Genomic DNA, 14,035 nt, shown 5'->3' with positions numbered 1-14,035 from the left:
AATGTTCACACTTTTTACTACAGAGAAAACAAAAATAAATCGAAAAAGACACAGTTCAGAACTCTTCAAAATTTATAGTAATGACATCTTCTGAGAAATCTTAGCATTAATGTGGAAGTTAGAGTTCAAGCTTCCTCCAGTAGAGGAGTTTCAACTGGCGCAATGTTTGAATTAGCGGCGCGGAGGTGTACCGCCCGGTACAGACCCCCCCCCCCAAAAGTCCCTCCAAGGGGTAACACAGAAGAACACCAAATTTTGTTTTAAAACAAAGTCCAAGTTATGATGTAGACATAGGAATTAATTGCAGAAGGATTTACAAACAAGTTTTCTTAGATTGGTTTGATCCAGTCTCAAAATTCTTTGTAGTAACTTTTGATGTAATGTCTTTATGCTTGTAGTAGTTGAATTCAGAAGGAAAACTTTTAATTCTTGAAAGGAACAAAAAAAAATTCTAAGTCCACCAAATATTGTAGTTGAATCCAAAAATGTAGTAATTGTTGATATGAAATGTCCATGTAGCTGATTAAATACATTCAATGTTGATTAAGTTTGACGGCCAGACCAGACGCCGCTGCATGTGTCCAGAGGAGACCGCTTGGACCCCTCAACTGTCAGAGTGTAGTAAATAAACAATTAAAATTCGGTACATTGATGGAATCTTATGAGACTGATGTGGTGATAGGAGTGGAATCGTGGTTGAGAGAAGGGGTGGGTAATAGAGAAGTATTTCCAGAAGGGTACACAGTCTGTCGTAGAGACCGAGGAGATAAAAAGGGAGGGGGGGTGTTTATTCTGGTGAAGAAAACATATTGTTCACATGAATGGTTTACCGATGAAAGGGATGAAATATTGGGGATAAAATTAATTTGTGATAATATGAAGGAGAAATTATAGGGACATACAGGCCAGGAAGAGAGGAAAGAGACATGGAAATATTTGAGAAAATAATAGATTATACTCATAAAAACAATAATAATGATGTGGTAATAATTGGAGGAGATCTAAACTTGCCTGAGGTTGAATGGAATGGAGCTGCAAGTGAAGCCCATAAACAGAAACTGGCAAATAAGTTAATTTGGGAGGGAGGATTTACACAAGTAGTACAAGAACCGACTCGTCTCAATAACTTACTAGATGTATTCTTGGTTAAACCATGGGAAATTGTTGATAAAACTGAGGTAATTGAAGGAATAGGTGACCATAAGGCTGTAATAATGGATGTAGGACTGGTACCAAAAAGGCTTAATAAGAGCGTCACACAAGGCAAGAAATTGTACAGAAAAACTAAAGGTGATGAATTTGGGATTTACCTTAAATCACAATTCAGTTGTTGGATAAGTGAATGGAGTAATGTGGATACACTTTGGGCTAAATTTAAAGGAATCGTTTGGGAAGGAGCGAAGAGATTTGTACCTGTTAAGAAGGGTAAAATGACCTCAGACCCTGTTTATTATACAAGGGAAATAAGAAAATTAAAAAGAAAATGTAGAATAGTAAACAGGAAAATCAAAGAAGGTAGGGAGAGTAGAGAAAGTAGAAAACAGCTAATGAGGGAACTGAATAGAGTAAAAAAGGAAGCAAAAGAGAATTATATGAGTGGCATTCTTCAAGAGGGTAATGACCACAAAGGGAAATGGAAAAAGCTGTATTCATATATCAGGAATCAAAAAGGAAATGGAATCCAAATTCCTACAATGGTGGGAGAAGGAGGTGAACACTATTGAACAGATACTGAGAAAGCAAACCTCTTTAGTAGGGAATTTAGAGATTCAGTAGATGATTGTCAGGAGTTGGACACCGAAATAGAAGTTACAGAGGGAGAGACACAGAGGGAAACAAGAAGCTTCTCGTTCACAAATGAAGATATTTTCAGAGAAATCCAACTGCTTCAGCAAGGAAAAGCAGCAGGAAGTGAACAAATTACTGGGGAGGTGATAAAGACAATGGGGTGGTACATAGTACCTTATTTAAGATTTCTCTTTGACTATGTCGTAAATAATAGTGTAATACCAAAGGAATGGAAGGAATCTATAATAATACCAATTTATAAAGGAAACCAGAGAACTACAGACCAATCAGCCTGACCAGTATAGTTTGTAAAATACTGGAGAGTTTAATATCAAAGTACATCAGAGGGATATGTGATGATAAAAATTGGTTCATGAGGAGCCAGTATGGATTTAGAAAGAAATTTTCTTGTGAGGCACAACTGGTGGGATTTCAGTAGGACATATCAGATCAATTATATTCAGGAGGCCAGTTAGATTGCATAGCCATAGATCTTTCCAAAGCCTTTGATAGAGTGGAACATGGAATATTATTAAAGAAATTGGAGGGAATAGGATTGGACGTAAGGGTTACACGTTGGGTAAAAACATTTCTAAATTCAAGGGTTCAGAAAGTCAAAGTAGGAATTAACGTATCGCAGGAAGAGAAAGTTTGGAAGGAAATTGCACAGGGTAGTATAATCGGTCCGTTACTTTTCTTAATATACGTAAATGATTTAGGGAACAATATAACATCAAAAATAAGATTGTATGCAGATGATATAATTGTTTACAGGGAAATAAATACCATTGAGGATTTCTCAGAATTACAAAGGGACCTTGAGAGTATCCGACAATGGGTTGAAGAGAATAACATGAAAGTTAATGGAGGCAAATCAACTGTTACAACATTTACAAACAGGAGTTTTAAAACTGAATTTGAATATACTTTGGATGGGGTAGTTATCCCAAAAGATGGCAAGTGCAAATACTTAGGTGTAAGATTTGAAAGTAATTTGCATTGGAAGAGCCATGTGGATGACATTGTTGGGAAAGCATACAGATCGTTACATGTCATAATGAGGCTACTTAAAGGATGCAACAAAGAATTAAAAGAGAAAAGTTACTTAAGTATGGTTCGTCCATTATTGGAATATGCAAACAGTGTTTGGGATCCTCACCAAGAATACCTAATAAAAGAAATAGATAGTGTGCAGAGGAAAGCAGCAAGATTTGTAACAGGGGATTTCAGGAGAAAGAGTAGTGTATCAGAAATATTAAAGAAACTAGGGTGGGAAACTTTAAGTAAGAGAAGGGAGAAAACTAGACTTATAGGTTTATATAGAGCCTATACAGGAGAAGCAGCATGGGGAGATATCCGTGAGAGGCTTCATTTGGATAATAATTATATCGGCAGGACTGACCACAAATATAAAATTAGAAGGAGTTTTAGCAGAAGCGATTGGGGTAAATTTTCATTCATTGGGAAGGATGTGAAGGAGTGGAACAGTTTACCAGGGGTAGTGTTTGATCCTTTTCCAAAATCTGTACAGATATTCAAGAAGAGAATAAACAGCAACAGAGAAAATAAATGAAATGTTAGAGGGCATTCGACCAGTGCAGGTTAATGTAAATAAAGAATGTGTGTGAATAAATTAATTCCATCCCCTGGTCTAAGGAGTTTGGAGAGCCAAAGTAGGGGACTGCCTGTAGGGGTGAAGTACAGTGGGGACTGCGAGGGCCCTGGGACCGCTACGGTAGCTGTGAAGGCCCTTCAGGAACTCTGAAAAGTGGTGGTAAAAGGGGCTCTGGTTAAGACGCAGCAGGTCGTTATGCTACTTAGGTTCCATAATGGGTAAAGAAAAGAAAAAGTAAATAAATGCAATGTAAATTTTAATCTTATACCAGTTGTACAGTATCATTTGAAGTAATTCCACATACTGTATATCAGATGACTATATTTGTAAGTAGTACAGGAGATATTATAAGTAGAATTTTGTAAACATTGTAAATTTATTAAGGATGAGCTGTGTGTTTAATAGAAAAATTGTTAGCGTAAATTATATAATATTGTATTATAGGAAAATTTTATTCTCTTGTTAAATTAATATTTAGTGCTTGACAATAATGTATTTTAGTGTACCATTTGCCACCGAGGTAAACACCTCATTTGCAAATAAAGAGATTTTGATTTGATTTTTTTTATTTTGAAGTACCGTGAGATACCGCTCGCCCGCACCATGAGAGGGGTAGTGGTGCTGAAGCACGCCGCACCCGCGGCGAATGTTTACAGGCCGCGGGCAAGTTGCAGGTTGTGCGCCGCACATCAGCCTTGGCCGGGAGGAGGGCTCCGGCTCGCCGCACACTGGTTGACCTCCCTGAAGTAGATCGGGCCCCTTGCTCTACCCCAGGAGCGGCACGGCGCCGCGCGGCTGCGGGGGCACTGAAACATTAAGATCTCGGCGGCAGAATTTGTTGGACCATAATGATTTTAGGGTACAGTCTTTGTGGTGAAGATCAGGGGCCAGCGGCGTGGAAATATTTATTTCATTTAAATAGCCACTGTGTGTTGTTGAGCAGGAGACGGGAGCGTAGTAATGGCCATGGTAAGGACAGGATGGCAGTTTAACTGGTCGGGGAAGGTTTTACAATAAATGCTTAAATACAAAGAACCTGATTCCAAGGGCACAAGGCCTCAAAATGAAACCTCCCCAAAAAATATAACCTTCCGAATACTTTGAAAATGTTAAAACAAATATAAAATCAGCTACGTTAGCGCGGAAGTTACACAGGTTTCACCTGCGACAGGTGAACCCTAAATATCCTCTCGGTGGCTGGATTGCTTAATAACAACGTAACCGGCGTAAGAAAATCAAGGATTATGCACGGCCCATGAAATCTGGGGGCAAGCTTGCCCGCGGGAACAAAATTTTTGACCATCACCTGGTCACCTACCTTCAAATGGGTGGGTCTCCGTCCACGATCATATCTTTCCCTAATCTTTTCATAGGACACTTTAAGATTGGCTTTAGCCTTCTTCCAAAGATCTTTAATATTATCAGGGTCTATTGTCTCAGGTAGAATGTCACTCAGAGACCAAAGGTTAGAGAGCGGCGTGTTTGGAACAAATTTGAACATCAACGAAACTGGAGTAAACTTATGGGATTCGTGAACCGCCGAATTCAAAGCAAAAGCTAACCAATGCAAGGACGTGTCCCACCTAGAATGATCGCCGTGATGATAGGCAATAAGGGCCGACCTCAGATTACGATTGACCCGTTCAGCTAGAGATGGTTGAGGATAATAAGCCGAAGTAGTCACATGAGATATGGACAGATCAAAACAGAATTTACGAAAGAGATTGGATGTGAAAGCTTTAGCATTATCAGACACAATATATTGACACGGACCAAAATAAGCTAAAATGGAATTTAAACAAGTAATGGTGGCCTGAGCGGTAGCCAGCTTAGTCGGGAATAACCAAGAAAATATAGTAAAACCATCTGCACATACAAGAATGAACTTGTTGGCATTCCCCTTTTACTGGGGGAAGGGTTCTACGTAATCGCTGTAAAGACGTTCCATGGGGGCGCGACGCTTGATGAGAAGACAAAAGCCCATGCTTAGTTGACATGGTAGGTTTACTAAGCCAACATGATTTACAAGATTTTACCAATTCACGGATTTCTCCGTCCATACCCTTCCAGATGAACATTTCACGAATCTTTTCCCGGGTTTTGAAGATGCCTAAATGCCCCCCTAATGGGGTCTCATGATAGTACTTGAAGATCATAGGCACAAGAACGGCTGGAACCACTACCTTCATCCTCTTATCATGCTTCGACGGGCAACATAGAACACCATTCCTCAAGACATAAGGGACAACATGTTCCCCACAAGAAAGGGTTTCCATAATAGGAGCCAGCACCGGATCTTCTCGTTGATATTTCTCAAGATCCCTAAACAGCATGGGAGCATCAGTTAAAATGGCATTAACCTCAGGTCGTATGGACACGGGAGGTGATGAACTATCGACCAGTTCGTGGGTCTCGACTTCATTGGAAAAGATACGGCTGAGTCCGTCTGCAACAACATTTTCAGTACCTCTGATATGTCTAACGTCAAATTGGAAGGCAGAAATTCGGATGGCCCACCGGGCTATACGACCAGTACGACGCGGCCTACCTAAGACCCAGCTTAAAGCTTGATTATCAGTCTCCAGGTCGAATTTGACATGTTCCAGATAGAGACGGAACTTTTCTAAGGCAAATAAGATTGCCAAACCTTCGAGCTCATAGATGGAATACTTGGCTTCTTGAGTCGATAGAGTCTAAGAGGCATAGGCGATGGGTCGCCTCCCTAGTTCAGTCTCTTGAAGAAGGACTGCAACTACCGCCGACGACGACGCGTCGGTTTGGACGATGAATTTTTTGGAGAAATCGGGCATAGCCAGAACAGGGGCATTACAGAGAGCTAATTTAAGATCTTCAAAAGCGGCTTGTTGAGAAGGTCCCCACTCAAATTTGACGCCTTTCCTACGAAGAAGGTTCAAGGGTGCCGCTCTGTTAGCGAAGTTAGGAATAAATTTCCTGAAGAAATTCACCATACCAATGAATCTGGCAATACCTTTGATGTCCTTGGGAGGCTTGTTCTAGAGTGATCGACTGCGACCCCATCGGGCGACACAATATGCCCTAGGAATGACATGGAAGGTTTAGCGAAGGCGACCTTGGACAACTTCACAGTTAGCCCAGCCTTACGAAGGCGATTGAGAACTTCCTTTAGATGATCTAGATGTTCTTCAAAAGTCTCCGAAAGTACGACGACATCATCAAGATAGAGGTACAAGTACTCAAATTTGATTTCGGAGAAGACCCTATCTTGCAGTCTCGTAAGTACAGCTGCTCCTGTGGGGAGCCCGAAAGGCACGCGGTTGTATTCATACAAATTCCAATCCGTGGCAAACGCTGTAAGATGTTTAGATTCTTCAGCCAGAGGAATTTGATTATAGGTCTAATTCAGATCCAAGATGGTAAAGAACTTAGCTTTACGAAACCATGAAAACAAGAATGAAGGTCAGAAAGGGGCACAGATTGTAACACCACCTTCCGATTGAGAGCCCTATAATCAATGACAGGCCTGAAGCCACCTTGGGGTTTTGGGACTAGAAAAATAGGCGAAGAATACGCCGACTTAGAGGGCCGGATGATACCATCCTTTAACATTTGATCGATGATTTCTTTCAATGCCTTCATTTTAGGTGGAGATAGCCTATAAGGTGGAAAACGGACAGGAATCGAATCCGTGACCTCAATTTTGTATTCAATAAGGTCAGTAACACCAAGAGTATCCGAGAACACCTCTGGAAACGACTGACACAGCTTACGAATACTATCAGCCTGATCCTCAGGTAGATGTCTAAGATCTAATAACATCTCATCCTGGGTAGGCGAAATAGATGAACATGATACAGCACTACACTTTAACAAAGGGATTTTACTATTAGAAGCAAATTTGAATGTGCACGACCTACTCTGAAGGTCGAGCACCAGACCAGTGTGGGACATGAAATCTGCTCCCAATAAAATGGGGCAGGACAAGTGCTTTGCCACAAACAATTTAACTTTCCAAGTAAATTTCGAAATCCGAATTTTGGCATATAAAAAACCTACAATTTCTAATGGAGAAGAATTAGCCGAAACATATTGAACTGAAGATGAGCAATAGTCAGGAAGTTTACACACAGTTTTCAGTTTGGAGTACCATTCAGCCGAAATAATAGAACACACACTGCCTGAATCTAATAAAGCTGTTACCGGTTCATTATTTAATTCAATTTTGAGAAAAGGCACAGGTGCGGGGGAATCCGCCGCAATCCTGAGACATTCTTTGGGACCTTCAAAAGATAAACTAGAAGACAGTGTTCTCCCTGAAATTTCGACATTTTTACTTGGGGCCGAGCCTCGGGAAGATGGGTTCGCCGACTCAGCCGAAGCCACTAGTCACTTATTATTATTGGCCTTGGTGGAAGTTGCACCAGAAGTTGAGCAGGAGGGGGTGCTATTCGAATTTGGGCAATTTTTGGCGATATGGGAAAACGCGCCGCATTTAAAGCAACCTTGGGATGAACTTTCTCCATTATTGGTCCTACTAGATTTGATCAATGGACATTTATTGCGAAGATGGTCAGGCGACCCGCAAGCGTAACATTTACGGAGTGTGTTGGGTCGGCGAGGTGGAGGCCGAAAACTACTAGAGGATGGAGGGGGTTCTTTCGCGACACGCAAGGTATCGGCGTATCTAACTCCTTCCGCTGAGACGGCCATAGCCTCTAATTCAGCAAACGTTTGAGGACGCGACGCAAAACACAAATATGACCTGTATGATGGAGAAATACCTTCCACTATAGCCTGAACAATCTGGTCTTCAGGAAAATGAAGAGCAAATACCCTAGTATAGAACTTAATATATTGGATGAAATCTGCCAAGTTTTCATCCAACCGCTGTACACGATAATAGTACTTCTGAATCAGTGAGGACCTTGCCCTAGCCGGAATGAAGTTAGCTAGCAAGTGGGCTTGGAAGTCTTCAATAGATGATTGTTCGGCAATGGCTCTTACTATTTTGTCTGAGAGGACACCAATGGAATAGGGGTAAATTATCAGCAAAATGTGACACGGAGAAAGAGAAAAACGAGGGCATGATCCTGAAACTCAACCAAAAACCTTAAGAATGAAATTACGTCACTGGTAGAGTTAACCGAAAACTTAGAAATACCTCTGAGCGACATTGCTAATGGATGAGGCAAACTGCTGAACCCTGGTGACATATTAGGTAAAGGTTTAATTGGCGAAGAAGCTAATTCAGAACGTGCATCGTTCAACGAGGTACGACGCTCAGATTCGTTGTCTAATGGGGCAGAGATTTGTTGAGCTCCAACAGCTTTCCTATTCCCTTCTCCTTTGGAAGACTCTTCCTCTTGAACTACGTTTACCGTAGCAGGTTGGTCGGTTTTGGGAGGGACTTCCCCAGTTAATAATAGGGTAACCTTACTGGACAATTCTGAAAGATTTTTGAGAACAGCACTAGCTTCCTTCCTTTGAATGTCATTCAACTTGAGAGACAACAGATCGTTAGCTCTATTAGAAAAATGAAATAACCTGGCTTGCACACGTTTAATTTGATTAGGAGAAGGGTCATTTTCTTCAAAAAAGGTAATCACGGATGCCAGCTCAGTAGTATTGTCAGTGATCGTGGAGAGAGAGTCGTCCATTTCTTTCTCTCCCAAAGTGGGGATGGAAATGGGCAAATCAAGGGACTCTCTAAGCTTATTGGTTCTACCGCAACCGTGCCTCCAGATTTCACATTTCTAATTGTTAATTCATAGATCAACTCCTCCTTGCGCAAATAGTTGAGATGGAGGACATCGCGAGGGCCGGGCATGATGACCAAAATTTAACAGCTTTGAAAAATGAAAAAGACAAGTCCAGCGACAGAGAAAATTGTTAGAGTTCGAAATCAAAGCAACGTTTAGCCGCCAAAAGGAGCTAATTTGAGACAACCACGCTCTGCTACCACTTGTTACGGTGTATTGTGGATGTGCAGAGGTGACAGAAGGTGCTGGGATGAACAGGTCTCAACTTACGAAATTAAAGTTAATTTAAAATTTTACAAAGGTTATATTTTCTTTTCAAGATCAAGAAATAACAAGTATAACAGGAACTCATTTGTATATCAACAAGTTAAGAAAGTACAATTACAGTTTATTAATGGATTTTGGGCTTCGAGCCCCAGATTCCCAATTCTTGAGCAATTAGCCCCACTTTACTTATACACCAGGTTCAACAAAGGGGCAGAAAATCCCAATCATACCAAGGAGCATTTGCTCCCAATTACCCAGTTAAGCCTACTTGAGGCACTCAGAAAATACTATTAAAGAAAGAGCAACCCGCTCTCAAAGTTCAAGCCAATTCAACGGCTACTCCAAACTCCACTTTCAAGCTGCCCTACGGGCACACAAGAACAAGGGTAATGATACCCAGCCTACCATAAAGAAACAAGGCAATTACATGGCCCCCAAAATACCAACTTGAGAGGAGGCGTAACTGCACTCCTAATACACTTCTTTAAAACCTACTTGGCACTAGGCCGCTTAAGTAAGGGCTAATCCCATACTACGGAGGTGACACGATTGAAAAATGTTATGACATTTCGAGTAGAAGGGAAACTGTTATAAAAACGTAGTCACCTCAAAACAAAATGAATGGGAGCTCGAGAGGGTTAGGCACTCTCTATCCCAATTTGTAGTTAAAGAGACAGAATTTATACCAAGAGTCTTTTACATTTTAAATATAGGTTACATGAGGAAAGTTTCGCACCCGCCCCGAGGGTTAAACTGCTGAGCTAGCAAGCAAAGAAGTTATTAAAAGGCCATTACCTGATGGATGAACTGCCGCCTGAAGAAAGGGGCGCTTCCCGCCCCCTGCTATATAATCACACTAGGAAAGATGTTACTGAAGTGGCCTGAAGACCAGCAAACCAGCAGTTTATATACCCACGTGGAACATTCGAGACCTTTCAAGAATGAGAACCCACACACCCCCCTCACTTTATTGGCTAGGGTCAAGCAACATATCCATGTTGGAGAAGATACACCTGATTGGTCAAAAATTAATTAAAGAAATTCGGGATTGGCTAAATTCAAAACTGGCGGAACGAAAGGATTAACATTGCCAACTCAAACAATGACTGAAAGAAATTTAACAAAGAGCAGACTTATACATACTAAATTTCTTCAAAAAAAAGTTCCATCACTTCGCACTAGGGTGCACAATTGTAGTTCTTAAGTAGTGCCATCTAGAAGAGAATGTTCACACTTCTTACTACAGAGAAAACAAAAATAAATCGAAAAAGACACAGTTCAGAACTCTTCAAAATTTATAGTAATGACATCTTCTGAGAAATCTTAGCATTAATGTGGAAGTTAGAGTTCAAGCTTCCTCCAGTAGAGGAGTTTCAACTGGCGCAATGTTTGAATTAGTGGCGCGGAGGTGTACCGCCCGGTACAGTAAGTATTGAATAAGATGTTTCGGCATCGACGATCTATGTTTATAGAACATCTTAATAGCCTCACTCACTCGTGTAAGATAAATAAGATGTTGCGTATGAGCATGCAAACAGCATGCACATTTGCAGTTTTGTTCCATAGCGTACGATGTCGAAGCACACGCTAATGAAAATGATAAAGAGCTATTCTTATTTATAGTCTCGTAACAATATTCTTTAGCGGATGGTAGGTAACATCACTCATATGAATAATAAGACAATAGGCTGCTGTTTTAGCAGGAATGTTTTCAGATGTTTCAAATTCTAAACGAATATCAACTGGAGATTCTTTTATAGATTCTTCATGATAAGAGCAGTCTATAACCACAATCGGTGCTTTAGTTTTAAATTCTTGAGGTGTAAATAGCGGACGATCTTCTTTCTGATAATACGAGGATTGAAATTTACAAAACATGTCATAGAGCAGCCCAAACTTTTTTTCTCAAAGTTAATGTCGATGTTTTCGTAGGGATACGTAATTCCGTTGAGATATAGTCTAACGTGTCTTAATTTACAGTGATCAAACAGTGAGCTATCTTTTTCGTGATTGAATTTACGATTAGTTTGAAATCCAAAAATAATGTACAAGGGCTTCTCAGTAAAATGTGATGTTTTAACAGCCCAGCTATGCTTGTTTGTAGGTGGTAACACAGGATATTCATGCACCTCCCAACTTCTAAAACGTATAGGTAATGGTGTATCATTTTCTACAATCTTGAGCATTCGAAGTTTTCACGATCAGATAAGGTTACATGTGGAATCCTCCACAGTATACGATGCAGTGTTATTTTCGATTCTACTGGTGTTTCTACTGCTTTAAGAGAATTGTGATCACTTCGATGACGGATCAGAATAAGCTCTTGTTTTGCGTTGATTATAATACGTGTAAAGTCTTCTGCGAATCCAAAAATATGTTTCAGTGATAACATACCCGTAAAAGTTCCATCCTCATTAATCATCCAGTTGTTAGTAGCTTTTGGACACCATCCAGCCATCCGCAAAAGATTACTTTCTTCATCACAGAAAGAAGGGTAGAGTTTCATTGCACTTGTAATACCAACATTCTTCGCTCGATCTATTTCAACATTATTTACTTCATATCGCGCTTCAGAAAAGAGAAAAGCTAGAGCATGGTTGTTTAATTGTGAAGTGCTTGGTCCACTTCCATCCGAATTTTCTAGTCGTCCTTCAATATAGAGGTAGCTTTCGTGTGGTAAGGTGTATACATCTTGCTGATTAACAATAAAATGAATTTCATCATTGTTATTTAATCCAAACGTAAAAGGTTGATAGGAATGAAGCTCACTTCGTACTACACCTTCACGACTTTCTACTGTATTCGCAATGTCTAGCATTTCTTCCATTCTGTTGTAGTAGTGTATATCCTAAATCTTGGAGTATCTGCTTATGGGTATCTGTTAACTCGATGAGTCTCTGCACACATGTAGTATGTTTTCGGAATGTACACCGTGTTTTATAGATGGTTTCCACACTGGTTTAAGATGTAGTTTGTAAGCTACGTACGCGTACTGATCTAAATGAATAAGCTGATTATGTTTATTTACAAGTCTAAGAATAGACGATTTTATAAAGTGCACCATATCGATATCAGCAGTTCCAAATTCACTTGCGTTTATTTTAACATGGCATCCCAACCTAACACAGGTGCTGTAAAATACTGACATGAATCAAGGCTGTAGGTTTTCTTGCAAAACACAGCGAAAGTTTTCGAAAACATCAGCCAACAAAACAATGTCCGTCTTTTTCGCCTAGCGTTTGAATGTGGAACTGCTCCCAGATACGTTGTGCATGTAAAGTCATCATCACTAATATCAGCTGAATTCAGCGAGCTGTAAAATGATTGTTTTGCTGGTAAGGCGCGTTCTTCGAGGCGTTCTAAGCAGTCAAGATATTCATAACAAAACGCCGAATAAAATTAAACTGCTCTTCTTCAGGAAAAACGCGTCGAATTTCTGTAAATTGTTCTGGCTGCAAATTACTCGAAAGTTTATCAAGGCTACTCGCCATAAAGCGAAACGAGTCAAGAAATCTCAGTTTTATAGTATGCTCCTCATCTACTTTTACGCACTTTGTAAATGCAACATACCGCTCTTTGTTCGGAGGGATTATATCTATTTTTTCATCTGAAGCCCCAAATTGTGAAATAATAAAATGTGAGTCGTAACCAGATAAGTTATGAAAAATTACAGGAATAAATTTTGGAACTCTGTACTGAAGATTACAGGTATTATGAGCCAGCTAATAGTCATAATCGAAAACTTTAGAGTCATTTTTAGAAAATTCGCCATCACAAATACTACATTTTGTATAGCACGTTCATGCTCTTGTAACTGAATTTCGGTAAGCGGTTTCATAGGAATGTTAGTATTTAGAATACTGCTAAGACGCACTGCATGACTTTCAAGTCTTTCTAAAAATACTTTAGCAGCATCAGGTCCTTGATACAGCTCTAACTTGTTAAGCGTACTATCATACCTACACTTGATATTATACGCGAAGCTATAGCGGGACATGCATGTGTGTAGTATTAGTAAAAGAGTTGTTTGGATTAGGCGTGCTTGTGTTGAATGGTTTGAGGATGGCTTTAAAGTCTGCGTAAATGACAAAGTGCACCCACATCAGCTTGTTATAATTCGTAACTTTCAAAACATCATTGCCTGTATTAGGTATCTCTGAACATACATGATTGCAGTCGTTCTTAGAATTGTTTGTTAACTGACATTCAGTTCTAAAATACTGCAAGCATCCGTTGCATAGCCACTTTTTACCATCACGTTTTGACAACTGGCTACTGACAAGTCTACTTAAATTTTTAATGCAACAAAAGTGACTATTCTCACTGTTTTCGATGTAGAGTAAGTTAATATGAGTACTATTCTTATTACATGTATAATACAGAGGACCTACTACAGACTTTTTGTCTACACCATACACATTAATGCTAATATTATTTAGTTGTGTTGAATAGTGAGGATACGATTATGTTCTGATTTCGCTGGATTTAAAGCCGACACAACAGCCCATCGTTTTGAACGTTCACAACAGCTCGTTTTCGTTGAATCAATGTCGGCATGTACGGAGATCCTCGCAAGGGATTGTACTTATTGATGTTAACTTCTAGATACAAAATTTCAACTAAAGCC

This window comes from Anabrus simplex, chromosome 12, assembly GCF_040414725.1.
Source record: "Anabrus simplex isolate iqAnaSimp1 chromosome 12, ASM4041472v1, whole genome shotgun sequence".
Taxonomy (NCBI): Eukaryota; Metazoa; Arthropoda; class Insecta; order Orthoptera; family Tettigoniidae; genus Anabrus; species Anabrus simplex.
Note: the sequence above shows the minus strand (reverse complement) of the source record.